The sequence below is a fragment of the Lactuca virosa genome, chromosome 8 (genome assembly GCF_052849685.1).
Source record: "Lactuca virosa cultivar CGN04683 chromosome 8, Lactuca_virosa_CGN04683_v6, whole genome shotgun sequence".
In the NCBI taxonomy this organism is placed as follows: domain Eukaryota; kingdom Viridiplantae; phylum Streptophyta; class Magnoliopsida; order Asterales; family Asteraceae; genus Lactuca; species Lactuca virosa.
In genome coordinates, this window is record NC_136433.1 from 103,950,422 (window position 1) to 103,973,180 (window position 22,759).

The following is a 22,759-nucleotide window of genomic DNA, read 5'->3' on the forward strand; positions in this document are numbered from 1 at the left end:
TGTAAGTTTTGTTTATGCTTATGTTTTTGTATTGACAATGACATCCCAATGGTTTAAGTGAACAAAATACATTTCTTCGGAAATGATTTGATAACATAGTTATCATGTTTATCTGGGAACAAATTCTGCAACACTTTTAATCAAATGATTACTCTGAAATTATTTTAAAAGCATAAATTAAATCGGTCTTTTCTGGCCGTGAAATTGGGGATGTCACAGTTGGTATCAGAGCATTAGTTTAAGCGAACTAGGAATTTGTAGGATTTCTAGACTTAAACTTAGAATGCTAAGTGATGATTGTGAGATGAGTGTCTGCTATATTTTTGACACGAGCACAAGTTTATTTTAGGAAATATGCCTAAAATGATTTATGTGTTAAATATTTTATGTTATAGCTATAAAGATGCCTTATATGCTATTATTTGTTCGGATCTATGGTCTGTTGCCGACCGGATCTGGAAACTTTATGTGTTTAGGATTCTAAGCGTATGACTACAATATTAGAACTAGCATGTAAACGTTTCGAAGTGATAAGGAGAATTATACGTCTATCGTAAATAAAGCTTTCCTATCTTAAATTCTCGCCCGGTACACCGAACGTCTGCTTGGGTGTAAAAAAAAACGTTATGGTAAAGACTCGTAGAGAATTGAGTAGATGGAGGAAATGAAAAGCTTATGATAGTGAATGATACCTATCGGAAGATATCGTAAGAGTGGTATCTTGCCTTTAGAATATGTCTAATAAAATAACGAAACATTTAGAGGGGTACGGTACGTCTGAAGTACACCTCCGATTGGCAGGATGATGAATGGTTGGTGTAATTCTTGAAGTTGTCCCATTGTCTGGAATTTCCATCACCAACCAAGTTGAAGTAGAATTGATGATTGAAGATACTCATGGAAGAAGTCCTAGTAGAGTCTAGGAAAATTTTATGATTAATTGGACATATTTGTATGTGTTAAATTGTTTTGTGATTTTAGGACTCGGGGACTGCAAGACAGTACTTGGAACGAGTATGAGTAGGTGTGAATAGTAGTAGAGATCTATACTACTGGAAGCACATGACTCACACTTGGATCAGGGAAAGTCGCAAGGTTACCAAGGAACTAGTAATTGATTCCGTCTTATTCTAGTCTATCGTTACTATCGTTTCGGTAATGACTAAGAAGATGATTGTTATTCCGACCCTAGTGGTCATATCAAATTGAGTCCGACTACGATGAGTTTGTTACGTGGTTCCGAGAACCAAGTTCGATGTAGCATTTGACTTGAGCCAAATGATTGAAGTAAAGGACGATCAAAGCGATCAATAGAAGTATCGCGTTCGTTGTTAAAGAAGTTGGGTTAGGTTGTGTTCTGACCCAAAGGGATAAAGTGATAGCGTATGCATTGAGGCAATTGATAGAGCATGAAAAGAACCACCCCACTCATGATTTGGAGTTGGCAGCGGTAGTATTTGCCTTAAAGATATGGAGGCACTATCTTTATGGTACCAAATGTAAACTTTTCACTGATCATAAGAGTCTTCAATATCTCTTTAATCAGAAGGAATTGATACATGAGGCAACGGCGCTGGCTAGAATTACTCAAGGACTACGACTGTGAGATACTTTACTACCCTGGTAAAGCAAATATTGTTGCTGATGCTCTCAGTCGGAAGGTAAATCTTGAAAAGAAAAGGCCAAGAGCGTTGAGGATTAAAGTTGTCTCGACTATTGTGAAAAGTATAAAGAAAGCTCAAGAGGAAGCTTTAGAAAAGAATGACTGAAAGGAGGAACGTTTGGGAAAATGTTGGTGTTTGATACAAACGGTCAAGGATTGAAGGTATTCAAAGATAGGATTTGGTTACCTAAGACGGGAGGAGTAAGGTACTTTACTACCCTGGTAAAGCAAATGTTGTTGCTGATGCTCTCAGTCGGAAGGTAAATCTTGAAAAGAAAAGGCCAAGAGCGTTGAGGATTAAAGTTGTCTCGACTATTGTGAAAAGTATAAAGAAAGCTCAAGAGGAAGCTTTAGAAAAGAATGACCGAAAGGAGGAACGTTTGGGAAAAACGTTGGTGTTTGATACGAACGGTCAAGGATTGAAGGTATTCAAAGATAGGATTTGGGTACCTAAGACGGGAGGAGTAAGAGGTCTTCTGATGGAAGAAGCTCACAAAACCATGTACTCGATTCATCACGGCAGTGCGAAAATGTATAGGGATCTAAAAACCCTACTACTGGTGGCCGACGATGAAGCTCGAAGTTGCTAAGTATGTGGCCGGGTGTGTAACATGTGCTAGGGATAAGGCACAACATCAGAAACCGTATGGGAGTTTAGAACCTTTACATGTACCCATGGGTAAACATGAAGATATCACTATGGATTTTGTGACTAAACTGCCCAGAACAAGGAACGGTCACGACATAATTTGGGTGGTCGTTGATCGCTTCACTAAGAGTGCGCATTTCATAGCAGCCAACGAGAAATGGTCTATGGATAAACTTGCGAATTCTTACGTGAAGGAAAGTGTGAGGCTTCACGGTGTTTCGTTAACGATTGTATCCAATCGTGACAGCCGTTTTACCTCAAGGTTTTGGAGGAGTGTATAAGCGAAATTGGGTACCAAGTTGTGTTTGAATACAACTTACCATCCACAAACCAATGGTCAAGAGCGAACGAACAATTCAAACATTGGAGGATATGCTGAGAGCATGTACCCTGGAATTCCAAGGTAACTGGGATGAAAAATTACCTCTAATAGAATTCTCCTATAATGATAGTTTCCACTCGAACATCTAGATGGCACCTTATCACGCTTTGTATGGAGAAAAGTGTCGAACGCCATCATGTTGACTGGAAGCTGGGGAAAAGCAGTTTATGGGACTTGAAATAGTCCATCAGACTGCTGAAAAGTTGAAAGTGATTAGGGAAAGGAGGTTAGCTGCTCAAGAGAGCCATGCTGACAATAAAACACAACCGATATCATTCGAAGTTGGAGATTCGGTTTTACTTAAAGTCTCGCCGTGGAAGAGACTTATAAGGTTTGGTAGAAGGGAAAATTGAGTCCAAGGTTTATTGGACCATTTAAATTTCTTCAGAGGATCGGGAATCAAGCTTACAAGCTAGAACTACCGGAAGAACTGGAGGGTATTCATAATACCTTTCCTGTGTGTTATTTGAGAAAGTTCACGGGAGATGTGCCCGACATAATTCCCATTTCTGAATTAAGGTTGGATGAAAACAAAGGTTGATTGAAGAACCTGAGGCAATCGTTGACCGTAAGACTAAGAAGTTGTGACGTAAAATGGTCGAATTAGTGCTGGTGCGTTAGAAACATACGAATGGGCCAAATCTCACCCGGGGAAACGGAGAGTGACATGGTGAGTCGCTACCCGTATTTGTTTGCTGATGTGTGATTCCGAGGACGGAATCATTCTAAGGGGGAGAGAATTGTAATGCCCGTGTCTCTAGGCTAGGCATTAATATTGACATAATAGTCTAGGTTAACCTTTGTAACTCATTTAGAAGAAATGAAAAGGAATTATGTGAAAATTATGTGTTTTATAATTAATTATTAGGGTTTAATTAATTAAGAATAAAAATGAGCGTCGAAAATAAATATTAGATAAAGTCGATATCTATTAAGAAAGTTGTAGTGGTCGTGACAAGGATTACAGATATATAAAGAATAACAAAATCCGAGTTATAACGAAGAAGTTATGACCTGTCGAAGTTTCGCGATAAACCGGCACGGTGCCGAATGTCGTAAAAAGTGAGTTTTTGATAAACTACTTTTTAGCCTTAGTGATCTAAACGAAACTCGTAGTGCTCGTTAAACCGAGAGTAGGTATAAAAAGAACACCCAAATCTGACTTCGTATGACGAAGTTATGATTTTTCGAAGTTTCAGCTTAGCAGTAGACAGCTAAAAACTCGAATTTTAGATCGAGTGATTTTTAGCCGATACGACCTAAACGAGAATCGAAGGTCTCGTAAATAGTAGTACAACGGTAAAAAGTCTAACGAAACGGACGTTGGATGAAGAAGTTGTGAATTTTTAACGGATTTCCTGTTCCGATCTGTTAAAAATAATAATATAAAAATTAAATTCAAAATTAGCCAACGAAGCCGAAACGAAAGTTGTAGAGCGTAATTTTACCTACGCGTGCATATAAAGAACGTAAAAAACGGAGCTTGTATGCGGAAGTTATGGATTTTATAAGTTCGGGGCTCAAAAATCGAGAAATCCTTGAAAACCGAGAAAAATCGCAGGGCTCAGCTTCGGCCACATCGCCTCGCATGCGAGGTTGACAGGTGTACGATCTGATTAGTCATCCGAAGGGGAGGTCCAACCGAATCCAGCCGCGTGTCCGACTCGTGGCGCGTCCGAAGTGTAACGCGTGTGCAGCCTCCGTCCGATGCCACCTCGCCTCGCAAGTCCGACGCGTGTAGAAGCCACCTGTCCGACGCAGCTGCCTCCTCGCATGCGAGCCACGTGCTCACTTCTCATTGCTCCGGATCCGAAGCCTCCCCTATAAATAGAGGATTGCGAGACTTCCCGGGTAACTTTGGGATTTTGCCCTTTTTCACCCCTAAACTCATATTTTTAGCATTTTGACTTCCCCCGAAGCCCCGAGATCATTTCCAACGCCCGGAACACGTCCCGGAGTGCCCGAGAAGCCCGAGAAATTTATTTTTTCGGTTTCGAAGCCCGACCCTCGCAGAGCCCGGTTTCTCAATAAAACTCCCAGTTTTATTAGAAACGATCGTTTTAGGCAACGAAGTGCTGCCCGGTTATCGTTAAATCATGTGAGTGTATAGTCACCTTCATCTTACACATAGATATGAAGTATTTACCTTAAAATACGTGTTATGTGTAAATATATTAATTGTTTATTTGAGGTGACTGTTGACTTGATATTTTATACAAGTTTTAAACTGTGTATGTATTTTTATCTACAAATATGTTGGGTAAAACATGGGTAGATAAATTAGATGATGTGTGATGAAATAAAAGTGATGAGAGATATCGATGTTTAAGATGATCTAGTCATCTAGCAGAGTATAGACAACGACCACAGACTATTTTAGATATTCCAGTGGAACGCTAGCAGACTTGTAATTGGTAGGTATGTTTGAACTATATGTTCATAAAGTGTTCTCGAACTATACGTTCATTAAGTGTTTGTTTTTGAACTATGTGTTCATCCGTTAGTTCTTCTTTTTGACACTATTACGTGTCGGGGTATGGGAGCGTACGAGAGTACTTTATTAGTATTTTCCCTATGCTTTTATTTTGAAGAGCTTTGGAGTCTTCGTTTCTTTTGTGAAGTGATCGGACGAGCTTCATGAGTCAGTGTTTTCATTTCCGATGCCGAATAGGGGTGAGTATGGGGGTTCAGACCACAGCTTAGGCATTAGTCAATGTTTTCATTTCCGATGCCGGATAGGGGTGAGTCTGGGGGTTCAGACCACAGCCTAGGCATTAGTCAATGTTTCCATTTCCGATGCCGGATAGGGTGAGTCAGGGGGTTCAGACCACAGCCTAGGCATTAGTCAGCGTTTCCATTGACGGATAGGGTGCGTCTGAGGGTTATATACCTCACGATATTCAGACCACAGCCTAGGCAAAGTTCGATGCTGGATAGGGTGCGTCTGGGGGATACATACCTCACGATATTCAGACCACAGCCTAGGCATTGATAACTACCCCTGACTTAATTGTCTTGTGGTTCTTTGTTTTACGAACAAAGGTTCGTGGTTAAACTTATTCCTTTCATTCGATATATTTATCGATCTTTGTTTACTGCTAGGGGATTTCCGAAGCAGTTTCGTTAGTTGGTTGTTCATATCGATCCTTTAGGCTAGATCTAGTAAGATCACTGTATAGGATCAGTATGTGGGGATCGACGTTGTTAGTGCTTGTAGTATAAACCTTGGGCAGCGATAGACTTCGTGCCTATTCCTTAGGATGAATCCTTAGGAATGAGTGATAGTTGATTCTTAGGGTAAATCCTTAAGAAATAAATAACACAATGGGGATTGGGTAATTGGGTTGATTGTTTGATGTTTAAGCATAATAAATTATTTAATGTGGGTTGAAAACCCTATATGCTCACCAGGCTTCCAAGCCTGACCCACTCAGTTTAATTGTATCACAAGTATCGATACGAAGATGCTTTACACTGAGAGATTAAAAGAGAAGTAGATCACTAGTGTAAATGAATGTAAGTTTTGTTTATGCTTATGTTTTTGTATTGACAATTACATCCCAATGGTTCAAGTGAACAAAATACATTTCTTCAGAAATGATTTGATAACATAGTTATCATGTTTATCTGGGAACAAATTCCGCAACACTTTTAATCAAATGATTACTCTGAAATTATTTTAAAATCATAAATTAAATCGGTCTTTTCTAGCCGTTAAATTGGGGATGTCACATAGATCCAGAATCTCTCCACTTGTTGCAGTCTCTTTGAGGTATCACGTTCATACCTTGACTTGTAGATGATTAGATCTCCTCATAGTTTGTTTTGTTATGATTTTGGCTCCTTTTTGGGTTGTTTGAGGAGTTAAGTCATTTTGTGGGATTGTTCTGTTAGATCTGAGCTTCATATGGCCTCCTTTAGCAAAAAGGTGAAAGCTTTATGAGATTCTTGGTCACATGCATGCATTAAGTCCCTTATTAAGCCCCTCTTAATCTTAAGAGCTTCTTTTAGGCATGCATGAACGTAAAGTTGGCAAATTTATGTGGTTTTCCAACTCAAGGGAGTCAGATATGTGTTTTGGGGCTATGTCTTTAAAGATTAAGTGCTTATTGGTTAAGTCATCACTCTTTTGAGCCTAGGGTTTGGGTTTTGGACCCATTTTGGTAGTTCTTATGGGTAAAGTTGGAAACTTTACCCTTCTAAATCTCATTTTGGTCGAGATCTGAGCTTTGGAGCTCTTGGAGTCGAAGAAGGCAGCTTAATGTGATAAGCTTTTGGAAATCAGACAAACACGGCGTGTTTGCAGTTCAACACGACGTGTTGGCTGGGGTTTTCCCCGACTGCTTGGATGATGGCGAAACACGACGTGTTATCAAGGCAACACGGCGTGGCGGCATGGATTGTTGACCTTGACCTTGACTTTTGCTTTTGACCAAGTTTGACCAGGGGAGGGTATTGAAGCATTTTGGAATTAAATCTAAGAATTGGTTACTGTTCAGGTGTCAGGTAGAGCTGATATTCATAGTCGGGGCCTATTTGGCTATCCTTCAGATTCAGAGGTGAGTTTCCTTATTGGGTTTAGCGGGTCCAAGGCACCAATGGCGGCCCTTGTTGTTATGTTAGGAAGCTAGGAGTCTTCGTGACCCTTGCATGTGTTATATGTTGCTATGTATACCGACTGATGCTCGATGTCGGGCGAGGCCCGATGATTGAATCGTATGCTATTGTTATGACCATTGTATGTGTTAGTATTATTATGTGAGATGTATTGTGTGTGTATAATGGGTGGGGGGAGATGCCAGGCGGGGCCTAAGAAGAACATATTTGTATACCGAATGGGGCTCGATGTCGGGCGGGGCCCAAAATAGGGAGGGGGCCAGTATGTGATTTATGACATATGGTATGGGGTAGTTTGGGGAACTCACTAAGCTTTGTGCTTACAATTTTCAAATTATGTTTCATGTACTTCCGGTTCCAAAGGGAAGAGCTACATCATACACACCATATGGATTCCGCATTTGAGATTTCACTCTGATTTTTATGATGTCTGATACAATTATTTTATTAGGGATGTATGGATAATGTTGGAATATTGCTTTTACTTAAATAAAAAATAAAAAATATTTGGATCGTATTTTTGGGATGTTACAAGTTGGTATCAGAGCCTTGGTTTGAGGGATTCGAGCATACTCTCGGGTGTGTCTGAACTCAAACTGAGGATTTGTTAAAGTTTTTCTCAATAATAAATATTTTTTTTAAAAAAAAAGAGAAAGAAAAGAGTTTTCTGAAATAACAAAGGGTGTGGTGCATGCAATCGGCCGAGCTCAAGTAAGTTTCCCAAAATACCCATACGTGTTATCTGATATGTTTTGAATTGTGAACTTGTGAATTGCATGCTAGTTAGGGATAAGGATTTGCTCAGTTTCTGCATGATAGAATGCTAGGAGAGATGCCTTTGTATGCCTATTGTATGAGCTTGTAGACTTGCATGCTAGTACTGATCAATCAGTGATATGATGACCTGATTAGGTTATGCTTGGTTCTGGTTACTTGATGCTCGAATGCTGATAACATTGTGATTTTAGGAGTTCTTGCTAACTTCAGCTAACTAGTAAGCGAATATGCTAGGTTACATACTATGGGAACCGAATAATTTTAGAATGTTAGGTTTTGACTCTATTGCGCAACTCTTATTTGAGTCAAACCGTTGTAGTGTGAGACCTTTCATTTGAAGAATTATCTGGTTTTAGTGGTATGTAATTGTATTTGTGGACTAGTTAGAGGGAGTTAGCGGGAGTTCCTTCTGCAGCTGATGGCGGAGAGTAGTGTGGAGTTTGCCCTAGGAAAACCTAGGATGAGATCTAGTGTTGGGAGCTTATTTATGAAGGAACTTGTATGGATATAAAGTAACTTGGTGGAGTTAAGGCACTCCTTGAGAAAAGTACGAATATATGTGGAAGGTAGTATGGGCCCGTACTACTGGAAGCAGAGGATCCGTACTCGATTCAAAGAGAGTTGCGATGAAATCAGGATATATATATATATATATATATATATATATATATATATATATATATATATATATATATATATATATATATATATATATATATATATATCGATGCGTGTTCTGATGGTTTATACGGTCTATTTTTAGTATGGTGGAATTGCGCGGCAGACCTACTGGCAATTCTGGTGCTGGAGAGCGCTCGGGCTCAGGATCTGGGCATGTGGAGCTCCGGACTACCATGGGGAGAAGGATCCCATTGCGATCATGAGGTGGTTAGTGGATGTTGCTAACGCGTTTCGCACCAGTTGTTGTCCCGAGGGGGACAAGGTCAGACTAACTTCCTTCCTTTTGAAGGACAAGGCACGAGACTGGTGGGAAGCGGTAGGACGTGTGCTGGGTGATGATGCTGTTGATGTGATGACATGGGATGATTTCTCAACTCGGTTGCAAGCTGAGTTTTCACCAGTGATTGAGGTGCAACAGTTGGCGCGAGAGTTTCAGGATCGCCGCGATGTTCCGGGAGAGGGTGCTTCTAGTTCTGCAGTATGTGGCGGATGAGGAGATGAAGAAGGCCCGATACCATGAGATGTTGAGGAGTGACATTCGGCAGTTTGTGAGTCGATCCAGCTGCAAGACGTTGGAGGATATGACAACACGAGCTTGGGAGAGGGAGATTGACTTAGAGATGTTGAGGAAGAGGAAGTCGGATGAGGCTCAGTCATCAGGGGGTTCGGGCAAGAGGCCCAAGGTATCGGATTCCAGATCGAGAGGCCATCAGGGCCATAGCCGTTGTGGCAAGTACGACAGGACACACGATGGACTGTGCAGGAGTGGTGGTTCTGGCTGCTTCAAGTGCGGCCGGACGGGTCATTATAGCAGGGATTGTACTGCTACCACCACCCAGGGATCAGATCTGATTTGCTTTCATTGCTATCAGAGGGGCCACAAGAAGGCCCATTTTCCGAGTTTGGTTGCAGCAGGACCGGTGTCAGCACCTGCTCCTACGACTCTTCAGATTACTGACAGCCGCCAGGACCAGGAAGATGTGCCTGCGGTGAAGAGCAGGGCGTTCCAGCTGACGGCTGAGGAGGCTTGTGCAGCTCCCGATGTGGTGACGGGTATGTATCTTTTCCTTATCTCTTTATTTATATTGAATTACTGCTTATGTTTATGTGTTTTATTATAGGATTGTTCTTCGTGAACGATATTTCTGCTTTAGTATTGATCGATTCGGGGGCTACTCGATCATTTGTATCGCTTGCGCTTAGCAAGAGATTTGTTGGAGCTTCATGTGAGTTGGATTGTAACGATAAGACTGTTCGGGTTTCGAGGGTTCATCAGGGATGTACTCTTCAGTTGTTCAGTGAGTAGTATTTGGTGGATTTGGTTCCCATTCCGTTGCATGGGAACAAGGTCATCATGGGCATGGATTGGTTGAGCCCAAATGGGGCAGTGATTGACTGTGAGCAACAGTTAGTTCGGGTTCAAACCCCGAGTGGGGGAGAATTGGTGATTCATGGGGAGAGATCGCAGCGTGGGCTGGTTTTGTGTTCTGCAGCGAGGGCCAGATGCTATCTTCAGCAGGGTTGCTCCGGTTATGTCGCCTACATCATGGATACCCGGGATAAGGGTAAGGCGATCGTGGATGATGTGCCGATTGTGCAGGATTACCCGGATGTATTCCCGGAGGACTTGCCTAGGGTACCTCCGGAGAGGCAGGTTGAGTTAAGGATTGATCTGGTTCCTGGTGCGGCTCCGATAGCCAAAGCACCGTATCGGTTGTCTCCTCCCAAGATGCAAGAGTTGTCTACACAACTGCTGGAGCTGTTAGACAAAGTATTTATTCATCCGAGCAGTTCACCCTGGGGAGCACCGATTGTATTTGTGAAGAAGAAGGATAGGTCTCATCGCATGTGGATAGACTACCGGGAGTTGAATAAGGTAACGGTGAAGAACTGTTATCCACTCCCGAGGATTGATGATCTCTTTTACCAGCTTCAGGGTGCATCTTGGTTCTCCAAGATTGATTTGCGATCGGGTTATCGTCAGATGCGGGTCAGGGATGAGGATGTGCAGAAGACAACTTTTCAGACTCGACATGGTCATTACGAGTTCGTGGAGATGCCTTTTGGGCTCACCAATGCTCCAGCCGCGTTCATGGATCTCATGAACCGCGTGTGCGGACCGATGTTGGATCGGTCTATGATAGTATTTATTGATGATATCTTTGTTTATTCCAAGACTCAGGAGCAGCACGAGGAGCACTTGAGGGAAGTGTTGGAGACACTGAGGAAGGAGATACTTTTCGCAAAGTTCTCCAAATATGAGTTCTAGTTGTGCGAGGTGCAGTTTCTGGGGCACCTTGTCAACCAGAAGGGTATTTTGGTCGATCCAGCCAAGGTCGAGGCCGTGATGCAGTTGTTGGATTTGGTGTCTAAGCCCATAACTATTACTGGTATGTACTTGACCCAATTGTAGCACGGTCCCTTTTTGGGTTGCCTTCACCAGTGCAATTTGATAGGAAGGTTTTTTGAGAATAAGGTTATTTGTGATTTATTAATATATTACAAGTATAATATACTAATATTATTTAATTAGTATTGATCAAGAATTAATTTGGAATTAATTTTGTGATCAAAAGAGACTAATTAAATATATGGGGATTGATTATGTAAATCAATGATTCTTGTAATGTGGGATAATGATCCATGACTATATGGTTGGGCTAAACCAATAAGATAATCCATGGATAGTCCATGGAGGTTAAACCATGGAGCATAAGAATGTGAAAAGTCATGGAGCATTAGGGTTTACCAAGTGTAACCCTAGTGTTTGTCACATTATAAATAGTGAGGCCATAAGCCAAAATCGGTTACACTCTGTTTAGAGTCAAGCATCCTATTCTCCTAAAACCTCCTCTTGCATTTTGGTGTTTGTGAACCAATAGAGGCATCACACTTGAGGTGCTCAATCTTTCAAAGGTTAAGAACTCTACTTTACTCAATAGGTAAGCATCCAAACCAAAGTTTTCTATTATATAGCTTCAATTGCATGCTAGCTAGGGTGAATGCTTTGGAAAACAAAATGCATGTATAATTAGAGAAAACATAGATCCAAAGCATTTAGGGTTGCATGTGTACCATAGGAGTGTTATAGTATTCAAAATCCAACAGTGGTAACAGAGCCTATGATAGTTTTCTATTATATTTGATGCTTACTTGTTTTCAAAGTTGAAAAAATCGAGTTTTCTGCATTCTGCCTGATGAACTCGCCGAGTCCACTGGGGAACTCGACGAGTCCATGCAGTAATGAAGCTACTCGACGAGTCCATTTCATGGACTCACCGAGTTGGCTGATCAGATTGCAGAATTTCTTGTTTTTTGGCAAAAATTGGATATGATCATTACCACAAACTAATTTTTGAATCATAAAAATATGTTTTTTAAGATATGGTAGTGATCATGCTCATCCAATTGAAAGATAATTGTCAAAGTTTCATGTTTTGTATTAGTTTATATGATTAGGCCAATTACATGAAATTTGTTTGATATGAATTATATTTGTTCTTATGAGTTTGAATAGATAATGTAAGTATTATTTGATTATTGTGTTAGTTAAATTAGCGATCTAAATGCTTTTAAATGTTCTCCATAACTTGTCCTCAAGTTATGGAAAATGAAAAGTCACACCATTCATGGAACATTAATTTTCATAAGTTATGAAATACCAAGAGTAATGAAAAGTTAATAACTTGTCCTCAAGTTATGGAATTGGAAAGATCTCATTTATGCAACTTTAAAATCCATAAGTTATGAATTTCAAAAGTCTTGACAAGTTACAAAACTTGCCCTCAAGTTTTGGAACTTGAAAACTTACATTAATGAAATTTCAATTTCAAACCCTAGAGTTTTAAAAGTTAAAATTCAACCCTTATACTTTATAATATTATAAGTTTAATAATATATATATATATATATATATATATATATATATATATATATATATATATATATATATATATATATATATATATATATATGTATAAGAACAAGTCAGTCTTGCCGTTAGTAGGCCTCATTCACGAAGCCGGTCTATAAGGGGGTATAAGGTTACTGCCTATAAAATGGCAGTTTAATGGGTGTCCACTCTCACCCACCGCTTCCTTGACTGGTGGAGGGTCGTTAACCGAACGGGTATGACAGGACATTAATTCTCCCTCATTAAAAGTATAATGATAAATATAAAGTAACTAAACTTTTATTAAATTCCCAATCTTAGTTACTTTAGGAAAATATGAAATGGTGCTAATCCATGAAATTACACTTTGCACATTGTTAAGTCATTAGTGGAGCGTGTGTGGTTAATCGGCACACTAATCAGGGACTGACAATGTGTGGCAAAGGGTAGCTTGATGTTAATCATAGATCGATAGAGCGTGTGTGGTTAACCGGCACATTGATTAGGTGATTTGTAACATTGAGTGTACCAAGCAATTTGCATGGTTATTCGCACCTTGTTTGTGATCCTCGGCATCCTAGTCACAAACTTGAAGGGCACAATCGAGATTTAAACATGCCATTGAAAAGTTCAATGAATCTCAAAGATCTAGGAATTTCAAATCCAATTAAAACTTAATAATCTATTTCGTTTTTCATGGTGGAAATTGGTAAATCGTCATTTACCTACCTTCAAATATTTTACAATTGGATTACGGTATCCCTCTTCGCAATTGTAAAATATTGTGTTGGGTCCTAGCCTTAATATTTCGTTTTGGGTGTTATATTAAGGACTTAAATCAACTAACTTGAATTTCTCCCTTTATAGATGTCTAGTTCGGACAACTATGGTCTTCCCGAATCTGTTGGAAAAAGCTTTCCACATGAAGATGATATTCCACAATATCATACTTCACTTCCTCCACCTCCTCCAATTATTCTCCCTAACCCACAAGTTCAAAGATTCAAAAAGTTCAAGGTCACTCAAGCCCTACTAGCAATGAAACATCAAGATGGAAGGTCTGTATGTACTCACGTATTGGAGATGAAGTCACATATTGACAGGCTAAGAGTATTGGGTGTCGTTGTCTCGAGGAAATTGGCTGTTGACTGGGTTCTTCAATCACTTCCTGAGTCATATAGTGAGTTCATTAAAGATTACTATATGACAGACCGCGACATGACCCTTATCGATCTTACCTATTTGCTAATTGTGACTGAATCAACAATGATTTGGCGCAACGGTAAAAGCAAACTTGATTGTAAGGTCTACTCCTCAACCTTCCATGGACTTTGAAAATGGTAACATTGGAAGTCCAAAAAAACTTTCTCTTCCCAATGGAAAGGGATCGGCTATGGTCAAGTCAACTGACCAAATGGTAAAGAAAAAGACTAAGTATGAGATAGTCATGTGTACCATTCCCAAAGAGTCCATATGTTTATATTGCCAAGAGAAGGGGCACTGGTTGCGAAGCTGCCCTGACTACCTGAGAGATCTAAGAGATGGTAAAATCAAAAAGCTTGCTTCTACTTCAGGTAAGTTCACTCTCTAACTCCATTAAGTTCCTATTTGTAGATTCTTAATACATGATGTGATAAGATTACATTTTGATGTTTTGTAGGATTGAAGAAAAGAAAGGATTCTTAAACAAAGAGCAAGTTGAATTTGATCGTGAAGAGATGGATTTCGATCGCATGGTTCGATGATCGGATTTTTGAGCTGCTGCTTAAGAGTTATGATAGATTTCTTAGAAATATGTAGTAACATAGTTTTTCATTTGTAATTGCATTGTAAGGAAAAGTTTTCCGCATTTTATAAATAAATAAAATTTTGTTTTTTTGTCTTATTTTATATCTCCTTGCAATGGCATTTGTGAAAATTGATGTTTATGTATATTCTAGAAATATTGAAAATGGATTTGATTCTTTCATTTGTGGTAGTGTCAAAATTTACCGAATAAGGAAAGATTCTCATCACCCAAGTTTCGATTGGACAGAAATTTGGAATCATGCAACTTGTATTGTATGATGAATGAGAATTTTCATCTTTGGGAAATTAAGACTAATTCCTTATTAGACTAATTCCTTATTCACATGTATATGTGAGTCAAGAGAAGGACAAAGAAATCATGTAGACTTGGTTTACACTGGTCCAGGTCCACCACAAAGAGCGATAATACTATTTGTCATGATTTACTAAGGCCTAGTAAATATGGTTATGCTTACAAGATTAAGTATAATTCTGAATCATTAAAAAAGTATCAATGTATAGCATAACGAATAAGAAGAATCAAAATCGGCAGAAGGATAAAAGTTTCTCCAATCTGAAAAGACAAGAGAGTACTTGAGGATCGTGTTTTATGATCCTCTTAATGATTATGAAAACCATATCACAATTTGTTCCTCTAAGGACATCTTAGTACATTTGTATGGCAAAGAAAAGGAATCAGGAATTGTTGAAATGGTTAATTCAATTAAGATGAATCATACTTCGTTCCAAAATCAAATCTTAGAGTCATCCTCCAAGATTGTATGTTGAGTGATATATCAACAAATATAGAGTAAAATGTTTTCTACTCTTGTACATTTGAAATTGGTAAGTTGTAATGTTTTGGATAAAACAAAGATCAACTAAGACCGATTGTCAATAGTGTTTGTCTTGATAAGAAATCGCACTAACTCTTGAATATTTGTTTGTCAAGTAATGTGCTTGACAAAGAGAAACTTATATATGTCAAGAGGTCAGTGGGAGTCTTAAAGATCTTGACATTTCAAGAACTAATCAAGAATAAACCTATTGTTAATCACTAGCACACGACTTGAGGTTTATAACCTATCGTGTTGACATATTCTTGTTTTTGTGCCCATTCCAGTTAGAGTTGACTATGCATGTGAGTTCTATGAATTCTCAATTGTTTGCATAACAACCTTGAAGCAATGGTATGCCCTTGTGCTGCCAGATGGAAAGAAATTAAAACTGAACAAATTCAGTCCATATGAGTTTGGATTTGTCACTAACCTTATCTTGTGATTATGGTTTTGAAAAGTTCACATGGATAGGAACCCATACACTTTAAAAATCTAAGTTTCATAAGGTTTCACTCCAATTCATGAAAATGATTGTGAGGAAACGCTTCCACTAAGTAGATTTTAAAGAGATAGCATTTGTGATATTTGCATTCTCAAATTCAATTATGATTACGTCATCCCTCTTCATAGTTCGAATTGTGAGAAATGGCAAAAGGTCTAAACATTCGGAACTTATTGTTGTAAGTTCTGAAATAGTTTAGATACACATGTAAGCTATCTAAGGAAAGGTTTATGAGTTTGAGAAGCTTAGATAAAGACTTATCGAAGCATCTCGTATCAGAAATTTGAACATTAGTAAGAAAGTCAATAAGTATTGATTTCTAGAAGTCCAGCTGATTTTGGATACATGTCAAAGCTAGTGGGAGCATAAGTGTTATGTCAGTAAGATAATAATTATTTATGCTAGTGGGAGCATAATTATTATGGTAAGTGTTGCAAGTTAAAAATGTTAATTATAGAAAAAAAGTTTTCAATTCGCAAAGTTGCAGGGTTTAAAAAAGTTGTTTTGCTATAATTAAGGGAGATGAACTTATACTTCATTTTTCAATTCTAAAAGCTTAGATTGAGTTTTTTAATCAAATTTAGTCAAAGACATATATGAATGTTGTGTTGAAAAGATTCGACATAATGAAATTCTATATATTTAGTCAAAGACATATATGAATGTTGTGTTGAAAAGATTCGACATAAGGAAATTCTATATATGGAAATGTTAATTGCATTCTCAAAATTCGATTATGATTACGACATCCCTCTTCATAGTTCGAATTGTGAGAACATGGAAAATAGAAATATTATAGCAAAAGACTGATCAAGTATCATGTATTTATGTAAGACATTATGAATCGTGTCCTATATGCTTCGGATATAGGGTCGATTGCATATGCTATAGTATTCATGTGTTCTAATTTTCCAAATGCCTAGGGCATTAAGAGGGAAAAAGGACTAGAACCGGACATGAGTAAAGTTATTAAACAACTGTTAAGAACAATCCAAGGTTCGCCAAAGATTGGTTTCTTATGGAGAGTTGGAAGTATAGTAATGGATGGACCATATTGACATTATTATGAATAGACAATATTCTATTAACAATAAGTTGTCATATGACAACTATGGAAATGTTTCCATAATGGGAGTTGGATATTAAGAATCTATGAGTAAGTTAGAAACTTTTATGCAAAGAAGGATGTTCAAAGGAATGTACTTTGAATTTGAGACTTCATCTCCATGGAATTGTCTTGTAACAATCTCCAAAGGAATACTTTGTAATACCGTTAGTCAAGTCTCTATGACTTTTGGTACCTAGACATTACAAAAGGAATCTTTGCATAATAGTTTAGAACTAACACATTCTAATAGTGGCAAGAATTTGGTATTCTTACACTTAACGATTTGGAATTGTGAAATGAGTTTAATTGGAAATCAAGTTGATCTATTTCACAAAGTAAGGACCATAAGTGAACATAGTGTGCATGCTTGGAGCATGAGATAACTATTGTTTTAATTCAAGTATTAAGTTGATCAATAGAAACATATATACAATGAATAATGACTAATCAATATGGTGATTAAATAAAAGGTGTTTTATTTACGCTCACAAGTTTTGGGGCCATATAGGATTAGTATTATTCTTGTGTTTCATTTTGCATGTTTTGACTTCCAGAATAATAAAATTATGATTATTATTATTATTCAAACTATCCACAGTCGATCATACGTTGGAAGTAAGTATGAAATAAGACTGTCATGAGTTGGCTTGTAAGATTGTCTAAGGATTTAGGCATAGCAACATGCTTGCTACACCATTCATGAGTACTTCTGAAATAAGATTTGAGTATTGGATTCAACCCGCGCTCACCTGAATTACTTCATGGAATTTATCACGAGTAATTGTGAGACGATAATATCATATAATATTCAAACCAAGATATATGAGTTGTTGACTACGAGTCGGTTGTGCATTGATGACACGAAAACGCATCAGTAACTTGATGTTATAAAACGTGTCGTTGTGCATGATTTGATGAGTAGTTAGTACAAGCATATAATGTCGAAGTTTATCTGTTCCTTTTATCCTAGAAGGATTAAAAAGCGATATATTGGGCCCCTCGATGATTCTGTTTTGACTTATGTGTCGAGCCCGGTCATAACTAAATTGATGTGTTTAGTTATGTTCTATTTCAGACGAATCATAAATCGGGAAACAAACTGCTGGAAAATGTGTATGACATTGTTCCATGTATTTGTCTAGATGATATCTTGAGAACATAGGAGTATATGATCACTTATTTAAAGGATGCGTCACTGACTGGGTCAGAGTTGACAAAGGCTTTTGAAAGCTTACGATTGCTAAATCGGATCCTGAAGTGCATTAGCAGTAATAGTTATTAGACTTATCCAAGTGGGAGACTGTTGGATTTGGTGTCTAAGCCTATAACTATACTGGTATGTACTTGACCTGATTGTAGCATGGTCCCTTTTTGGGTTGCCTTCACCAGTGCAATTTGATAGGAAGGTTTTTTGAGAATAAGGTTATTTGTGATTTATTAATATATTACAAGTATAATATATTAATATTATTTAATTAATATTGATCAAGAATTAATTTGGAATTAATTTTGTGATCAAAAGAGACTAATTAAATATATGGAGATTGATTATGTAAATCAATGATTCTTGTAATGTGGGCTAATGATCCATGACTATATGGTTGGGCTAAACCAATAAGATAATCCATGGATAGTCCATGGAGGTTAACCCATGGAGCATAAGAATGTGAAAAGTCATGGAGCATTAGGGTTTACCAAGTGTAACCCTAGTTTTTTCCACATTATAATAATGACCCCATAAGCCAAAATCGGTTACACTCTCTTTGGAGTCAAGCATCTTATTCTCCTAAAACCTCCTCTTGCATTTTGGTGTTTCTGAACCAATAGAGGCATCACACTTGAGGTGCTCAAGCTTTCAAAGGTCAAGAACTCTACTTTACTCAAGAGGTAAGCATCCAAACCAAAGTTTTTATATTATATAGCTTCAATTGCATGCTAGTTAGGGTGAATGTTTTGGAAAACAAAATGCATGTATATTTAGAGAAATCATAGATCCAAAGCATTTAGGGTTGCATGTGCACCATAGGAGTGTTATAGTGCTCAAAACCCAACAACAATGGTAGGTTCCGAGGTCTCCATCTGAGATTCGGAGTTTTATATGTTTGGCGGGTTCTTATCGGAGATTCATCTAGGATTTCCCCAATATAGTTGTTCCTGTTGGATTAGTGTCTATGTCCATAACTATATTTCGTATGTACTTGACCCGACTCGGCATGGTCCATTTGGGTTGCATGGCATCATGCATTTGGATAGACTAAAATGAGAGAAATAACACTTAAGGTTTGGTAACATATTATAAGTTCTAATATATTAATAAGATTATTTAATTAGTATTGATCAAGAATTAATTTGGAATTAATTAAGTGATCAAAAGGAGACAAATTAAATATATGGGTTGATTGTGTAAATCATCCATACTTATATAGTGGGCTAATGCTCCATGGATTATCAAGTTGGGCTAAAACCCATAGGATGCTCCATGGATGCTCCATGGTGTTTTTTGTACCCATGGATCATGGAAATGAAAGGTCATGACAATTAGGGTTTACATGGTGTAACCCTAATTGTGACACACTATATAAGCATCTTATTCTTCCTAAAATTGGTAACCATGTGAGACTATGAAGAAATGGTGAGGGCTAGCCGATTTCATGAAGTGTTCATTTCTCTCTAAGTTATTCCAAGTGCATTTGATGTTGTGCGAACCATTTGAGGTGTCACACTTGGGGCACTCGGCTCTTAAGCATCAAGGAATCAAGCTACATAAAAAAGTATGTCTTCTAACTTGTTTTATTACCCAAGTATCAAAGATTGTATGTTAGATAGGGTAATACCTTGGAATATTCATATTTGCATGTATAATAGAGAAAACATAGATCCAAGGTATTTAGGGTTGCATGTACACTTAGGAGTGTTAGAATGCTCAAAACCCAACAGTGGTATCAGAGCCTAGGTTTGTTTTCTTGTTATACTTGCAAAAATGGCTGAAAAATCGAAGTTTTGTGCTGTCTGCTCAGCAGACTCGCCGAGTCCATGAAGGGACTCGACGAGTCCAAGGAAAAACTCATCCAACTCGCCGAGTTGGTTCATGCACTCGACGAGTTGGACCCCCAGAAAGCATATCTTCGACTGTTTTGGCTGGAATTGGACTAGAAACATTACCCTAAGCTGTTTTTCAACTTATAAACCTATTTTTGATGTGGTAATGTTCATGCTAATCCAATTTCAAAGATAATTATCAATAGATTCATGTTTTGTATTAGTTTAATGATTAGGCTAATTACATGAAAAAGTTTGAATGGATTGTCTTGTTCTTATGAGTTGCTTAGATTAATAGGAAAAATTATGTGGAATTGTTGTTTTCAATCCAAATTAATCTAAGAGTTGATTCTAAAATGTGTTCTTGTAACTTGTCCTCAAGTTATGTGAAAAGTCACATTTAAGATTCATAAAACTCATAAAGTTTTCCATAAGTTATGAATAAGGAAGAGTCACATTCTTTTAATGGTTTAAAGTCTTCCATAACTTGTCCTCAAGTTATCGAACTTGAAGAGTTTTTTAATTAAAACTACTTTAAACTCATAAGTTATGGAATTGAATTGTTCCAAAACTTGCCCTCAAAGTTTTGGAATTTGAAAAGTTTTCTTTCATGAATACTTTAATTCCAAATTAAGCCCTTAGGATTTTAAAAGTTAAAATTCAACCCTTATACTTTATAGTATTATAAGTTAATAATATATATATGTATAAGAGCAAGTCAGTCTTACCGTTAGTAGACCTCATTCACGAAGCCGGTCTATAAGGAGGTATAAGGTTGTTGCCTATAAAATGGCAGCTTAATGGGTGTCCACTCTTATCCACCGCTTCCTTGACTGGTGGAGGGTCGTTAGCCGAACGGGTAGGACAAGGACTATAATTCTCCCTTCATTAAAAGTATTAATGATAAATACTAAGTAACTAAACCTTTTATAAATTCCCAATCTTAGTTACTTAGGAAAATGTGAATAAGGTGCTAACCCATGAAATTACACTTTGCACTTTGCTTAAGTCGGTTAGTGGAGCACGTGTGGTTAACCGGCACACTAGCTTGATTTAACAAAGGTAGGCAAAGGGTTTCTTAAAGTTTATCATAGGCCGGTGGAGCGTGTGTGGTTAACCGGCACATCGGTTGGGTGATAAACATTTAAGAGTACCAAGTAATTTGCATGGTTACTTCACACCTTGTTTTGTGATCCTCGGCATCCCAGTCACAAAACCTGAAGGGCACACTCGAGATTGAAACATGCCATTGAAAAGTTCAATGAATCTCAAAAGAATCTAGGAGTTTCAAATCCAATTAAAACCTAATAAATTATTTCGTTTTTCATGGTGGAAATTGGTGAATCGTCATTCGCCTACCTTCAAATATTCTATAGCTTGGATTACGTCATCCCTCTTCCAAGTTATAAAATATTGTGTTGGGTCCTAGCCTTAATATTTCATATTGGGTGTTATATTAAGGACTTTAAATCAACTATCTTGAATATCTCCCAAAAGATGTCTAGCTCAGACATCTATGATCTTCCCAAATCTCTTGGAACTTCACTTCCTCCCCCTCCTCCAATTATTCTCCCTAACCCACAAGTTCTTGAAAAGCTTAAGGTCACTCAAGCCCTATTGGCAAGCAAAGTCTATGTGTGCTCACATCTTGGAGATAAAGTCACATATTGACAAGCCGTGAGAGTTGGGTGTCAAAGTCTTAAGAAAGTTGGATGTTCCATCACTTTCTAAGTCACATAGCGAGTTCCTTTGTGACTACTATGAAACAGACTATGACATGACCCTTAATGATCTTATCTATTTGCTTGGTGCTGCTGAATCAGCAATGGTTTGAGGACTAGTAAAGCAAATTTGATTAGGAGATCAACTCCCCAATGGACATTGAAAAATGGTAACATTGGATATCTAGAAAAGGCTTTCTCTTCCCAATGGACAGGGATCGGCCATAGTCAGCTCGGTTGGCTAAATGGTAAAGAGAAAGGCAAGTTTGTGATAGTCCAGTACACCATTCCCAAAGAGTCCATATGTTTCTCTTGCCAAAGGAAGGGGCATCGGTTGCGAAGCTGCCTTAACTACCTGAAAGATCTGAGAGAAGGTCTAGTCAAGAAGTTTGGCTCTATTTCAGGTAAAGTCCACTATCTAACTCTGTTAAGTTTCTATTTTGAGATTCTTATTACATGATGTGACTGGGTCACATGTTGATGTTTGAAGAATCAAAGAAAAGTGAAGAAACTTAAAGGAAGTGTATGTTGATTCTGATCACGAAGATGGATCTCGATTGCATGGTTCAGTGATTAGAATTTTGAGCTGTTACTTAGGAGTTATGATATATTGCTTAGGAATAGATAACAACAAGTTTTTCATATGTTTTTGCACTGTAAGGATAAGTTTTCCGCAAAGTTTTAAAATTAAAGGATTTTTTGATTTTATTTATTCTAAGTATCCTTACAATGGCATTTGTGAAAAATTGTTGCTTATATGATTCCATTGATAGCAATATTGGAAAATGGATTTGTTTCTTCCATTTGTGGTAATGTCTAAATTTACCAAATAAGGAAAGATTCTCATCACCCAAGGTTTCAGTTTGATAGATGTAACATCCGGATTCCCAGGTATGGTCATTTGATTATTTATTTGAGTTATGAGGAGTGACTCGACGAGTTGATGCCCTGACTCGTCGAGTAGGATCGCGAATGATGACTCGGATTAATGAGTGGACTCGACGAGTCAGTGAATGGACTCGACGAGTCCGTGCTGTTGACAGAAACCCTAAATCCTTGGGCCTGTGCCGTATTTAAGGGTCCTTATAGCCTTCATTTGCG